Below are 14101 nucleotides of genomic sequence, written 5' to 3'. Positions count from 1 at the left end.
AACTGGAAGTCCCCATTATTAATTAAGGATTGTAATGTATGTAACTGCTATCTGTGAATTGCAAGCACATGTACCAGGGATTCTTTGTTTTTAATTGTTTTAAACCCTAATAAGAAGAGATTTTGGTTTACAGATGCTGCACAAGACTACTATACAACAAATTAATGTACAGTGTTAAGTTAAAATACTGATTTGATTACTGGAGAATGCATTTACTGATGTTGAAGTTTAGAACTTGATGGCAGTTAAGGGTTAACGGCAGAGATAATTACAGGAGAGAGGAGGGAATCGAGCCAGAGGAAAAAAAAAAAAAAAAAGACGTTGAGCCAGTGCGTAGTGCATTCAATATGGCTGTGCGTTTCAATGCTTGTCTCATATATATTATCTGTTATTTAAAAGTTACATTGGAACGCATGATAAAGTATGAACTCCCTTTTGCTGACGCAGTTTATTTTGAAGCTGTCTCTGGGAAATTTAGAGAAATGATTAAGAATGGGTTCTTTGTTAAAGTTTTTCTTGTTGCTTCTTTGGCTAGCAGTAGTTAAATATGCAGAGCTACTCCCTGTTTTAAGGAACTGGCAAGATAAGACAGCCAAGCATGTGCAGCGCTGACTGTGGGAATTACAGGATGCCGTTTGTAAAAAAAAAAAAAAAACAAAAACGGAGAAAACAAAGACTTAATATTAAAAATTTTGATTCAGTGGCAGGCGCAAGATAAGGATTATTGGAAGTTGTGGGCAAGAGAAGGGGCCACTATGCAAGATTAGGAACAAGAGCAAATATGAGTCGGCCCAAATGATAAAGTAGTGGCCCACACACACACACACACATATATATATATATATATATATATATTGCAATTATGTTCTTTTACCACTGGTGGGGGCTGGGCTCTGGCTATTACCATATGTTCTTAGTGTTTGCAATGTAATTGATACAAGGCTTCCAAGGGTTTGATCATCACTCCTGCACACCTAAAGCGCCTCCCCTGGATCCTTGCCTGCAGATCCAGGTTGACTTTATTGAATTAACCCAATGCCAAACTTACAAGTATGAAGGAAGCAATGTTTTGCAGCTTCTCAGCCTCGTCAGAACTGATTTGCCTCCAGGCGCAGGTCACCTATTCAATTTCCAGATGGACTGTGATCTTTTCATCGTATTTTGAGATGTATGGGAACAGGGATCAGGAAGAGAAGAAAAGGGCCCGTCCCTGCAACCAGGAACTTAATAATAGAGACCCGACATCCGAAAGAAGCTGCAGAAGGCCGAAGGCTTTGAGGGCATGAGCCTCAGCCAGTTAAAAGCTATAGCAGACCAAGTATGTGGAAATAGAGAAGTGGAAGAGAAAAGAGAGAAGCAAGTAGAGACATGAAGGAGAAAGTGACTGTTAGCCGCCGCTCTCGAGGACACGCGGACGGGAAGGAGCCAAGACAATGGCAGACCGCGAAGAGGAGGGGGAACAAGACCCCCCCTTTGGGAAAGAATCAGTGTGCGTACTGCAAAAATGAAGGCCATTGGAAGAGAGACTGTGAAGAATGGCAAAAGAAATACGGGAGCCCTGCAGTGAATACTAACGACAAAAATGGACCTGCACCGACACAAAGGGGCCGAGGAGGAAGGAGATTGGACAACCCCCACTGGCAGATGGCGGGGGAGGCGACAAGGAGCATACAGCCTGAAGAGACCGGGAGGGAAGAATCCCCACTGACCCTCTGGTGGAGATCCACGAGGTAACAACAAAAATCAGGGGCCTGTTGGACTCAGAGGCCAACGATCTGTCATGACTGCACCAATCGGCCCCCCCGACGAAAGAGACTGTTTCTATAGTGGGTGCCTCAGGTCAGGTACTCACTGCCCCTCTGCAGAAAGAATGAACTATACAAGTAGGCGGGACCATGGTATCCCTTATCGGATGGAACCTGCTGTGTAAAGCACCACATGGTATCCCTTATCGGATGGAACCTGCTGTGTAAAGCACCACATTGAGATTTCAACCAACAGGGGAAGTTAAAGCCTCCTTCGGGGACCATCCAGTGATACTCATCTGCCCCCTCCAAGAAGAATGGAGACTACATCTTCCCATAGTCGAACGAACCATCGAACATCGATATGAAAACAACACCCCCCTCAACAAAAACGAAGACAACTGATGGATAGTGTACCCCAAGTATGGTTCGAGCAGAACCCGGGAGGAATAGCTATCGACGGTACCCCCATATGGATAGAGATGAAACAGAATGCACAGGTGATTAATCAACCTCAATACCCCATTCCATATATGGCCAGACAAGGAATCCAGATACACCTGCAAAGACTGTATGATTTGGGCATTCTTCGGCGAATCCGATCTGCTTGGAACACCCCTTTGTTGCCAGTAAAGAAGCCTGGATCTAATGACTATCGACCAGTACAAGACTTAAGAAAAGTGAATAGTCAAGTAGAAGATCTAGTAGCCCTTGTGCCAAATCCATATTCAATCCTAGCCCAAGTCTCTCCTGCATCAAAGTGGTACAGTGTCATTGATCTCAAAGATGCCTTCTTCTCCGTCCCGGTGGCGGAGGAATGTCAGAAGATTTTTGCTTTCACATGGGAAGATGCAGATACTGGAGTAAAGCAGCAGTACACATGGACTCGGTTGCCTCAAGGGTTTAGGCACTCACCTACGCTGTTCGGTGAGCAACTGGCAAAAGACTTAAAGATGTATCAAGTAAAGTATGGGCCAGTCATACAATACGTGGATGACCTTCTGTTGTTTCGAGAGACGTACCTCGAATGTGCGGTATCCACTCTTCAGCTGCTAAAGACGTTGTACTCAAAAGGGTATCGTGCAAGTAAAAAGAAAGCGCAAATCTGTGAATTGGAAGTAGAGTATTTAGGCTTCCAAATACGTGGAGGAACCCGATGTCTGGGGATTTCTCGCACCAGTTCTATAAGAGATCAACCTGTACCCACTTGCAAGAAAGAGCTCCGGGTGTTCCTTGGAGCTGCAGGATACTGTAGGCTGTGGATTGCTAACTATGCTGTTATGGCCCAACCCCTGTACGACAAGCTGCGGGGTAAAGAGGCAGAATCTCAACCCTTCCAATGGGAAGGAAACGAACTGGCAAGCTTACGTCAACTAAAAGAAGCCTTAATTGAACCACCTGCCTTAGGATTGCCAGATGTGATGAAACCATTCCATCTATTCGTCGATGAAAAGAAAGGAATGGCCATTGGGGTATTGACTCAAACTCTAGAATCATAGGAACGACCTGTTGCATATCTGTCAAAAGGAATGGACAATGTTGCAAAAGGATGGACAGGTTGTCTTCGAAGCATTGCGGCTGCATGCTTACTAATTCCAGAAGCAGTCAAATTAACTTTTGGACAAACCTTGAACGTAACAACTCCTCATACTATCCAAGGACTACTAGAAACTCATGGGCCAAAATGGATGACTAATTCACGTCTTGTAAAGTATCAAGCTCTGTTATGTGAAACTCCTGAAATTCAAATACAAGACAGCAAAAACTTGAACCCGGCCACTCTTATGCCGGCACCTGAACCAGTTGCCCATGATTGTGAAGAAGTCATGACGACAATACATTCCAGTAGACCAGACCTGAGGGATCAACCCTGGCAAGGAGCTTGGACTTTATTCACTGATGGGAGCAGCCAAATCATTCATGAGATACGTTCTGCTGGATATGCTGTTGTATCCGAAGATGAAATCATTGAGGCTCAACCTCTTCCCCCAGGAACGTATGCACAAAAAGCTGAACTAATTGCCCTTACTCGAGCTCTGCAGTTGGCAGAAGGAAAACTGTAAATATCTATACAGACTCTAAATATGCCTTCCTTACAATTCAAGTGCATGGAGCATTATAGAGGGAAAACAATTGAACAATGCATCAGAAGTACGTGAATTACTAGACGCAGTTTGGCTTCCTCGCAAGGTGGCTGTAATGCATTGCAAAGCACACACCAGGAAATCAAACCCTATTGTCAAGGAAATCAGAGAGCAGATGAAGCAGCAAAAAGGGGCAACTCGGGAACCCTTCCAAGCAGTATTAATTGCATCGAATCATCAGGCTTCAGGCAGTCCTGGAGCTCATCACCAACGACTGCTTTCGCTCTTAAACTCTGGGCAAAACAAAATACCAAAATTATGACTGCAGTGTACCAGAATAGATTGGTTTTAGATTATCCTCTGGCCCAGGAAGGAGGGTTTGTGGAACATTTAACCTCTCCAATTGTTGTTTACAGGTAGATGACCAAAACAAGGTTATCCAAGACATCACTGATCGCATGGTCAAGATGGCACACGTCCCTGTCCAGCAATGGAATAGTGCTTGGGACTGGACCAATGGATTCCGTGGTTGGTTTTCCATGATCGGTGGATTTAAGAGCTTGTTTGTTATCCCAGCCAGTTTAATTCTGTTTTGTTTTTTAGGACCCTGAATTATTCCTTTCTTGCTCAAACCGCCTTCGTCGGGTGATGAAGGACATTGCTGAACGCAAAACCGCCACGCAGCTTCTGTCACTGTACATGTATTCCTCTGAGCCTATAGAACCTGTTTAACCATCCTCATGTTTTATCCTGGGCCATCTTCCCATACATGACAAGTTCGGGCTACAAAGGGGGGTGGAGCCATTAGGGCCCATCTGTCTCAAACCCGTGAAGAAACCATCGGACTGTTTGGGAAATTAGGGCCCCCTGAGAACTCAAATTGCTAATTTTCCTTGTTTCTGTTTCTTTCAGCTCCACAGTTGCGTTGTGATGGTGTGATACTTTTCATAAATAATGATAAGTATCAAAGGGGGGAATGAAGGGGTCTGAACGCTTCAACCTGACAAAGGACTTCATGTACCAGAATTCCCTGCTTCATGACGGGTTTACTTACAGTCTGCAATACAGCTGTAATTAGGACATTGAGAAACTCTCTGTCAGCACATTGCACATTTTCATTTTTTGGCTTCGCTGTTCTTATTCTCTGATAAGCTTTCACTGCTGTAACCTAGATTAGAACAATGGATGTATTATGTGATGGGCTGTATTACTGCAGACTCGCGAATTCCTTTCCAGAACTGCAAGTCCCAGCAGCCTCTCCTGCAGAACATGGGAGAAGTTTCACGAAAGTTCCAGGGTGTCTAGGGAGGGGGTCAGTAGCCCCTTCAGCCGGAATATGCTTGCTCAGCAATGCTTAGAACGCATGTGTAAAAGATAAGAACTGTAAAGTGCATAAGAGTCTGCTCCTGGAGGGGAGGGGCATGCAGTTGTACTGAGCCTTTGTCTTAGCTGCATCTTGCTGGCAATAAAAGTCTATCTTTACGGATCAGTTGTCTGGACCTCCTTACTGACTAAAAAGAGACGGTTACAGTAGGAGAGGCGGGAGCTCCGTTTGCAATAGCAGCAGCTCCAAAAGAGTCATTTTTGTCCGCTTGCAAATCTCGGCAGATTTTATGTTTTCGTTTTGACCGCCTGTCCCTCCCCCACCCTCCCTATTGCGAAGTCGGTATCATTCTACAGCAGCGGGAGGGACAAACAAAACTGAAAACATAAGCGCCTTTTTTTCATAAAACGCGCTAAAAAGAAACGCGCCACAGCAATCATTTCACGAAAGTAAACTATTGCAACAAATGACCCAGTCTACTAAAAAAGAAACTCAGATTTCTCCTGCTCGTTCTCTTTTCGCTTAGAGCAACGGTATTAAAAAGTAAGGACGGCTTGCTTCTTAACAGGGAATGAAAAACTGTCTCCTCAGAAACAAAATTGGAGATGGTGATGACGCTCACTGTGATAAATGATTTTCACTTGCACGGCGGTACTATAAGCACTGTGTAGGAAAATTATGATACATCTTTGGCTTTACTAATAATCTGAAAGAGAGTTGAAAATTATGGAACAATGCGTAAGGTAAGGAAGTGGATTTTTTTCGGTCAGGAAGGATTTTTCTTTTTTTTGTTTTGTTTTCCCCAGTCCCCAGTGTGTTTCACGATCTGTGCACTGTACAGTGGCAGGCAGTGACCGAGACGCATGCGCAGGAGCTCCTCGGTCCTCCTAGGAGACGGTCTGAACTCCCGGGCTGCCGCGAGCGGCCCAACCTCCAGCAGCGCTATTCCTAGCACAAGTTGAATCTGCTCCTCACAAATTAGAGGTCCTTCTTCCAAGAAGATGCTGCAGTATAGAGCGTTTACTTCGACCTGCACCTTTAAGCTGGACTAGAGCTGTCACTAAATGTAAAACCTTGCTTTGCTGTTACACACGTAAAAGGATTTGCAAAGTTCGGAGCTTATAAGGTTGCATTTCCCCTCTTTTTGTATGTCACAGTGACGTGGCATTGGAGCCTCACCCTTTCGAGTTTACAAAAGAACTTTTTGCACATTTAAAAAGAAATGTAACGGTTCTGAATTCTCCTGTTAGCTGACCTAACTTGCCTCCTTTCCTACTTGGCTTTTTAAATTAATTCATTTATTTATTTTTGCGTGTAGAGCTTTTTTTAGCGTTGCTAAAAGTCCCAGCTACGCCAGGAAAAAGCTCCTAGAAACGACTCACCCGAGAGCGGAGGAGATTCCTCTTCCCAAGCGCCAGATCAGTCAATGACAGCATCTCTTGCCAGCTCTTGCTACTCCACAAGCCAGGAAGGAATTACATCCAGCATCGCGACGAAATTAAAAGAGCTCGCTTTTTTCAGTCTCTGAGGACACAGAGCGAGGCTTCCAGTCAGTGGCTTCTTCCTTCCGTTATATTCCCGTTTGCTCTCGGTTATTATTAGGTGCTCTTAGGGGTACTGCATGCGCCGGGCAAGGGAAGAAGCAGTACTGCCTCCAGGAGCTGCTGCTGGGATCCGACCTGCTCGTAGCGTCCACAAGGGAGCCGGATCGTTCCCTTTTCGTCTCTCACTCTCTTCCTTTCTCCGGCTGTCACATTCTTGTTCCGTCCCGTAATGTCTCTTTCCTGTATTTCACTCCCACACTTTCTGTTCTCTGTGTGTGTCTGTGTGTTCTTTCCTTGCCTTGAGATCGCTGGCTGTTCTCCAAGAGCTAAAGCTGAGGGGTCAAACGCTGCTGCGCTAATGAGGGATGTGCTGCTCTACAGACACACTGACAGCTCTGAAGAATCTGGGCAATTACTGAGCCTCTTTTACTGCCACATTCGCTCCCCCCCCCCCAGCACCAGCACTGTATTGTTAACGGGGAGGGGAGAAGGGGCTATAAGAGTCTGTCTGCTTTCCATTTTTTTAGGGTGGATCGTCATTGTTTCGGTGTGCTCCTAACAGTCAGCCACTATCTATTTTTCTTTCTCTCTTTCATATTTTTTGGCTCCTGTGCACTTTCCACTCTGTATTTTTGACAGAAGCATCATTTTAGTTGATCCGTAGCACGTTTCATCGAGATGAACGCACGGTACTCGCGGCAGAATCTATAGAAGGAATCTGTAGGGGATACAGTTTCCAACAAACATTGTAGTGAAGGCGGAGATCCTCAGGATTGCAGGAAAACAAGAATGTTTTCCTGATTTTATACTGGAAAAAATGTATTTGTAATGGTTAGTTGCTTTCTTGAAGCTTGATGCTGAAAGCTGGTCATGTGTCTCATTGGTTTATTGTCATTATGTAGACGCTGTTACCTTCAGACAAATACAACAATCTTAATTAAACCTCCACTAATAAAAAGTTACGTTTCTTCATTCGGAGTTGTATATAATTGCAAGAGATTAATACAATACTATTTAGTATAATGACTATTTTGCAGAAAAGGATCATTTTAAAAAAGGACGAATACATTTGTCATAACATTTCTTCAGAGTTATAGAGGAAATCTACTACATGCCGGTTCTTTTAGGATTAGATGTGTTAATACTTTATCAAGGATTGCTTTTTAAATCGTATTTTCTGATAGTATTTGTACACTAGGGAGCATTTAGTAAACCTTAGAGCAAAATCAATCCTTTTTAAATATCTGGGCAAAACACCTAAAAAAGGCTTTAGTCTGTCATTAAACTGTCAGCATTTTTACTAGTTACAAAAACATGACGTCCAGTCTTTTTGTTAGAACCTACACAAGTTTGTTCTATTATTAAGGGATGATCAGCAAAAAAAATATTTTTTTGAAAAGCAGCACCCATCCAATACCAATATTATGACTAAAGCTTCAAGTTTCCGGGCAAGGTCTTGTTCGGTCACTGCACAAGACAAACACAAATTGCTTATCTATTTTATGCTTCGGTTTAGGTGCGAGCAACTTTAATTAGTAAACTAAGCCTAGCTATATATTGATACATGGTCTGAATAGATAATATATCTATCCTGAAAAGGAATAATTTGCTAACGCACAGGCATATTCTGTACCATAGTAACCATGCCTTCATGTGCAATGACCAGGCATCAATTAGTCCTGAAACTGAACACCGTGCAAATACGTTTGCTAGGAGGATGTTAAAACACTTGAATAGTATCTCTTAGGAACAGAATGACGCAAGTGACTGTTGCTGTTGCTGACAATCAATAACCTTTGCTTAGTAACAGCATAATAATTGCATTTTTGCATTTTAGCCCAAATTAAAAGTTTCGAGATCATTGACGCTCATGAAATATATCAGTAGCTTCCAATAAAATGCTGAAACAAAGAAGCTGTAGATCTTTGATAAAAAAAAAATCATTTCTTAAATTACAAATAGGTAATGTGAGGGTAGGGATTGCTTTTCTGAAGATATCGAAGGTTTCCCTATCCCATATTAAAGTGTTTAGTGCAAAAGCAGACCTACTGTATAAAGGTATTATACCATGTTTATCTAACCAAGCTAAATATTTTCTCTTCTCATTGAATAAGAAAAAAATCTATAAAATATTAGCAGTTAGTTTCACGTTTTTCTTAAAGAAATAAGGACTGCATTTAGTGTGGAGTGATGAAACCATGATGTCATTTGTGAGCTTCTTTGTGCAGAATTTTATTTCATAAACAGTGGTTTTGAAAAAAATGATCACAATCTGTTCATGTAATTTGACATATATCTTCAAGAGACAGCCACTCAAATATTTCCCCCTCTTAGTGATTCATATTTGAGCTGTTGTTCAATATTTACAAAGATAGGGAACTATCTACAGACAACTGAGACACATATGATAACTCATACAAAGGGAATGTACCCTGTGCTGTAGCTTATTCACATAGAAAGTTTAAATGTCTGTTTAGAATTTTTTATTTGTGATGTGAGACAGCCTTTCAGTTGGTTGGATGTATTTCACAATGTATAAAATCTATAAAAATTCAGAGGATGGTAGTATTTGACCTCTAAAGATTTGTTATTCCTTTAGATTGTGGAGTCTTATTATTTTCAGGTACAAAAACATGGTAATATTTAAAATTTGGACATATGACATTTTTTATTTTCCAAAACTGAACTTTTAATGAAATCCCAGAGAGACAGCAATTGCAAAAGAGAAAGAGCAAAACATGGGGATGTCAATTTGCAAACCATCTATCTGGGTAAATTGGCCTGTTTGAATATTATCCTCTTCCATCTAGGGGTGAGCAAACTTTATGTGCCACAGCCCTCCACCCCCTCTTCCATGCATGCAATGCATTGGGTCCCTTTCCCCCTTCTCCCAATTTGGATTATATCTTATATGCATACATTCACAGAGAGATAGGATGCTGGATTCCTAGCCTTGTGATCAAGTCTCTCACCAACCAATTTATTTTTGAACCAGTTGCCAAGAGAGGTAGACAGATCACAGCACACTACTCACACAGATACAAGTGTGTCACAAATAAAATTAATATCCTAAGGAAACAACCAAAACTCAAGCAACAGAGATCAGCCCTTTCTTCCTGCTCCAGCCCCTATCCTCACAGGCAGTATGAAGACAGCACACACTGCAAAACAAAGAAGAGCCCTCTGCACCCTAGTACAACTCCTCCTCTCCTCTTATTCTTTGTCCCCTCCTGTCTGCAGGGAAAGGGGATTGGGGAAGGGATGGGATGAAGCTGGAGTGGATATCAAAACAAAAAAGATTTTGGTTTTGTCTGCATATTTGCATTTTTAATTTGCATACTTCTTCAATCTTTGGTGAGGGTCTGTAGGTTTGACCAAGTTGAAGTTCTGCTAACATGCAGGTTCTGTGTAGGGATCTCTGTAGTAGTTGAGCTTTTGCTGTTTTCCCACTACTTGGTATATTGGTGTTTTAGGGTCTTCTGACATATTTGCAATGCAGCCTTTTCATCTGGAATTGTTGCTGTTTGAGTTCTGAGAGGTAATGCTCATTTGGTATGGCATGTTTGCTATATAAGTTCTGAGTGACTTTTTTTGCAGGGTTTTGTGTTTCTTCACAAAGTGCCTAATAAAAATGGCGCCGATGGCCCTTTGCCATTACCATGTGACAGGGTATCCATGCCATTGGCCGGCCCCTGTCACATGGTAGGAGCACTGGATGGCCCACACCATTTTTAAAGATGGCGCCGGCCGTCCATTACTCCTACCATGTGACAGGGGCCGGCCAATGGCACGGATACCCTGTCACATGGTAAGGGCAAAGGGCCATCGGCGCCATTTTTATTAGTGGCAGCCGACGGCCTGAGAGCGGGAGATCGCTCCCAGGACCACCACTGGACCACCAGGTGATTTAAAACATTTTTTTGGGAGGGAAGCTAAGGGAGCTGTTTTGAATTGTTGGGCTAGGTTTAGGGATTGTTTTTTGTGTGCCGTTTTTCCCACCCTCGCCCAAAACAATAAGAGAACCCCATGAACAATTTCGGGGGGTTTTCCTATCGGTTTCGGGGAGCCCCCCAATTTCTGACGACTGAAAATATCGTACGATATTTTCAATCGTCAGAAATATGATTCACATCCCTAGTACACAGTATTCAAGGTGCAGTCTCACTATGGAGCGATAGAGAGGCATTATGACATTTTCTGTTTTATTCACCATTCCCTTTCTAATAATTCCCAACATTGTTTGCATCTTTGACTGCCGCAGCACACTAAACCGATGATTTCAATGTGTTATCCACTATGACATCTAGATCTCTTTCTTGGGTGGTAGATCCTAATATGGAACCTAACATCGAGTAACTATAGCATGGGTTATTTTTCCCTATATGAATCACCTTGCACTTATTCACATTAAATTTCATCTGCCATTTGGATGCCCAATTTCCAGTCTGACAAGGTCTTCCTGCAATTTATCACAACCCGCTTGTGATTTAACTACTCTAAATAATTTTGTATCGTCTGCAAATTTGATTACCTCACTCATCGTATTCCTTTCCAGATCATTTATAAATATATTGAAAAGCAAGGGTCCCATGTCAGATCCCTGAGGCACTCCACTGCCCACTCCCTTCCACTGAGAAAATTGTCCATTTAATCCTACTCTCTGTTTTCTGTTTTTCAACCAGTTTGTAATCCACAATAGGACATTGTCACCTATCCTTTGGCTTTTTATTTTTCCTAGAAGCCTCTCATGAGGACCTTTGTCAAATGCCTTCTGAAAATCCAAATACACTACATCTACCGGTTCACCTTTATCTACATGTTTATTAACTCCTTCAAAAAAGTGAAGCAGATTTGTGAGGCAAGACTTGCCTTGGGTAAAGCCATGCTGACTTTGTTCCATTAAACCATGTCTTTCTATATGTTCTGTGATTTTGATATGTAGAACACTTTCCACTATTTTTCCTGGCACTGAAGTCAGGCTAACTGGTCTGTAGTTTCCCGGATCGCCCCTGGTGTTACGGTCCCGGTCACAACGGTCACGACCCGGCCCTTACCTCCTTGGTCCCGGTCCATCTGAGAGCCTGCGGCCTGTTTCGCGGCATCCCCACGGCGGGACGCCACTGAGAAACCCTTCCTGGACGCCGTCTCCTTAGGCGCACGCGCTCGCAGGAGCCGCGCTTATGAAGGCCTTTTCCCGCCACTGAAGGCTCCGCCTTACCCCTGACGTCAGACGCTGCGGCCTATGTAAGGCCACCGCGGAGCCCAGAACTTTGCCTTGCAATGGGGTTCCTTGCGGTTCCCAGTTGCTCCGAGCTCCGGAGTGTGCTATTGCGTTAGCAGCTCCGTTCCTGCCTAAGACTTGCTACACTTCTGTGTCCAAGTCCTGTCTTTGCTTCTGTTTGGTTCCAGTAACCTGTCCTGATTCAGTTCCAGCTTGGTTCCAGTACCTGTCCTGCTTCAGTGCTTGCCTGGTTCCAGTAACCTGCCCTGCTTCAGTTCCACCTTGGTTCCAGTACCTGTCCTGCTTCAGTGCTTGCCTGGTTCCAGTAACCTGTCCTGCTTCAGTTCCAGTTTGGTTCCAGTAACCTGTCCGCTTCAGTTCCAGCTTGGATCCAGTACCTGTTAGGGATGTGAATCGTTTTAGGACGATTAAAATTATCGTCCGATAATTTTAATATCGTCTTAAACCGTTATGGAACACAATACAATAGAGATTCTAACGATTTATCGTTATAAATCGTTAGAATCGTGAGCCGGCACACTAAAACCCCCTAAAACCCACCCCCGACCCTTTAAATTAAATCCCCTACCCTCCCGAACCCCCCCCAAATGAGTTAAATAACCTGCGGGTCCAGCGGCGGTCCGGAACGGCAGCGGTCCGGAACGGGCTCCTGCTCCTGAATCTTGTTGTCTTCAGCCGGCGCCATTTTCCAAAATGGCGCCGAAAAATGGCGGCGGCCATAGACGAACACGATTGGACGGCAGGAGGTCCTTCCGGACCCCCGCTGGACTTTTGGCAAGTCTCGTGGGGGTCAGGAGGCCCCCCACAAGCTGGCCAAAAGTTCCTGGAGGTCCAGCGGGGGTCAGGGAGCGATTTCCCGCCGCGAATCGTTTTCGTACGGAAAATGGCGCCGGCAGGAGATCGACTGCAGGAGGTCGTTCAGCGAGGCGCCGGAACCCTCGCTGAACGACCTCCTGCAGTCGATCTCCTGCCGGCGCCATTTTCCGTACGAAAACGATTCGCGGCGGGAAATCGCTCCCTGACCCCCGCTGGACCTCCAGGAACTTTTGGCCAGCTTGTGGGGGGCCTCCTGACCCCCACGAGACTTGCCAAAAGTCCAGCGGGGGTCCGGAAGGACCTCCTGCCGTCCAATCGTGTTCGTCTATGGCCGCCGCCATTTTTCGGCGCCATTTTGGAAAATGGCGCCGGCTGAAGACAACAAGATTCAGGAGCAGGAGCCCGTTCCGGACCGCTGCCGTTCCGGACCGCCGCTGGACCCGCAGGTTATTTAACTCATTTGGGGGGGGTTCGGGGGGGGTGGGGGATTTAATTTAAAGGGTCGGGGGTGGGTTTTAGGGGGTTTTAATGTGCCGGTTTTGCGATTTTTAGATTTTTAGATTTTTCACGATTTTTCACGATATTTTACCCCCCCAAACGGCAACAATACGATTCCCTCCCCCTCCCAGCCGAAATCGATCGTTAAGACGATCGAGGACACGATTCACATCCCTAGTACCTGTCCTGCTTCAGCTCCTGCCTGATTCCGGATCCCTGCCCGCCTGCTTCAGCTCCAGCTTCCGTGATCTCCTAAGTCCCAGCGGCCAGGCTCCTACGGGCTCCTTCCGGGGGAGCTCCGGCTTCCAGGTTGAATCCCCTAAGTCCCAAGCGGCTGGGCTCCTACGGGCTCCTCCCGGGGGAGTACCAGCTTCCTGGGTGAAACTCACCGTCCATCGCCTGCCTGGCATCGGCCTCCCGGCCTGCTCCCAAGCTGAGACTATAGTCCATCTCTCCCCAGTCTCCCGCAGGCTGGCCCAAGGGTCCACTAAAACAGCTAATTCACAACACCTGGAGCCCTTTTTAAATACATTATATCAAAGGATCAACTTTGTCTGCATGTTTATTTACAATCTAAAAAAAAATAAATCTAGTAAATTGGTAAGGCAAGACATCCCCCTTTGCAAAATCCATATTGATTCTCCCCCATTAAACCACATGCATCTATGTGGTCAGTAATTTTGTTTTTAAGAATAGCTTTGAATGTTTTGCACAGCACTGTAGTCAAGCTCACCAATTTATAGGGATGTGCAGACCAAAAGTTTAAGTTCATAAGTCCATAAGTCGAAAGGGGGTCCCATTTGCGGTCAATATGGACATATGGAGAATTCCATAAGTTGAGTCTATGT

The 14101-nt window shown here is 44.5% G+C and overlaps 1 protein-coding gene across 1 annotated transcript in view; it reads right to left on the bottom strand.

The window, feature by feature from the left end:
- SHISAL1 (shisa like 1) overlaps positions 1-6950 on the bottom strand; it is a 529020-nt gene extending 522070 nt beyond the window's left edge. The window contains exon 1 of the mRNA XM_029600117.1: positions 6536-6950. The gene's annotated coding sequence lies outside the window, so the exon portion shown is untranslated. The remainder of the gene's footprint in view (positions 1-6535) is intronic.
- Between the last annotated feature and the right edge of the window lie 7151 nt (positions 6951-14101).

This window comes from Rhinatrema bivittatum, chromosome 4 (genome assembly GCF_901001135.1).
Source record: "Rhinatrema bivittatum chromosome 4, aRhiBiv1.1, whole genome shotgun sequence".
Lineage (NCBI taxonomy): Eukaryota > Metazoa > Chordata > Amphibia > Gymnophiona > Rhinatrematidae > Rhinatrema > Rhinatrema bivittatum.
Note: the sequence above shows the minus strand (reverse complement) of the source record. Positions and strands in the feature narration are given on the sequence as shown.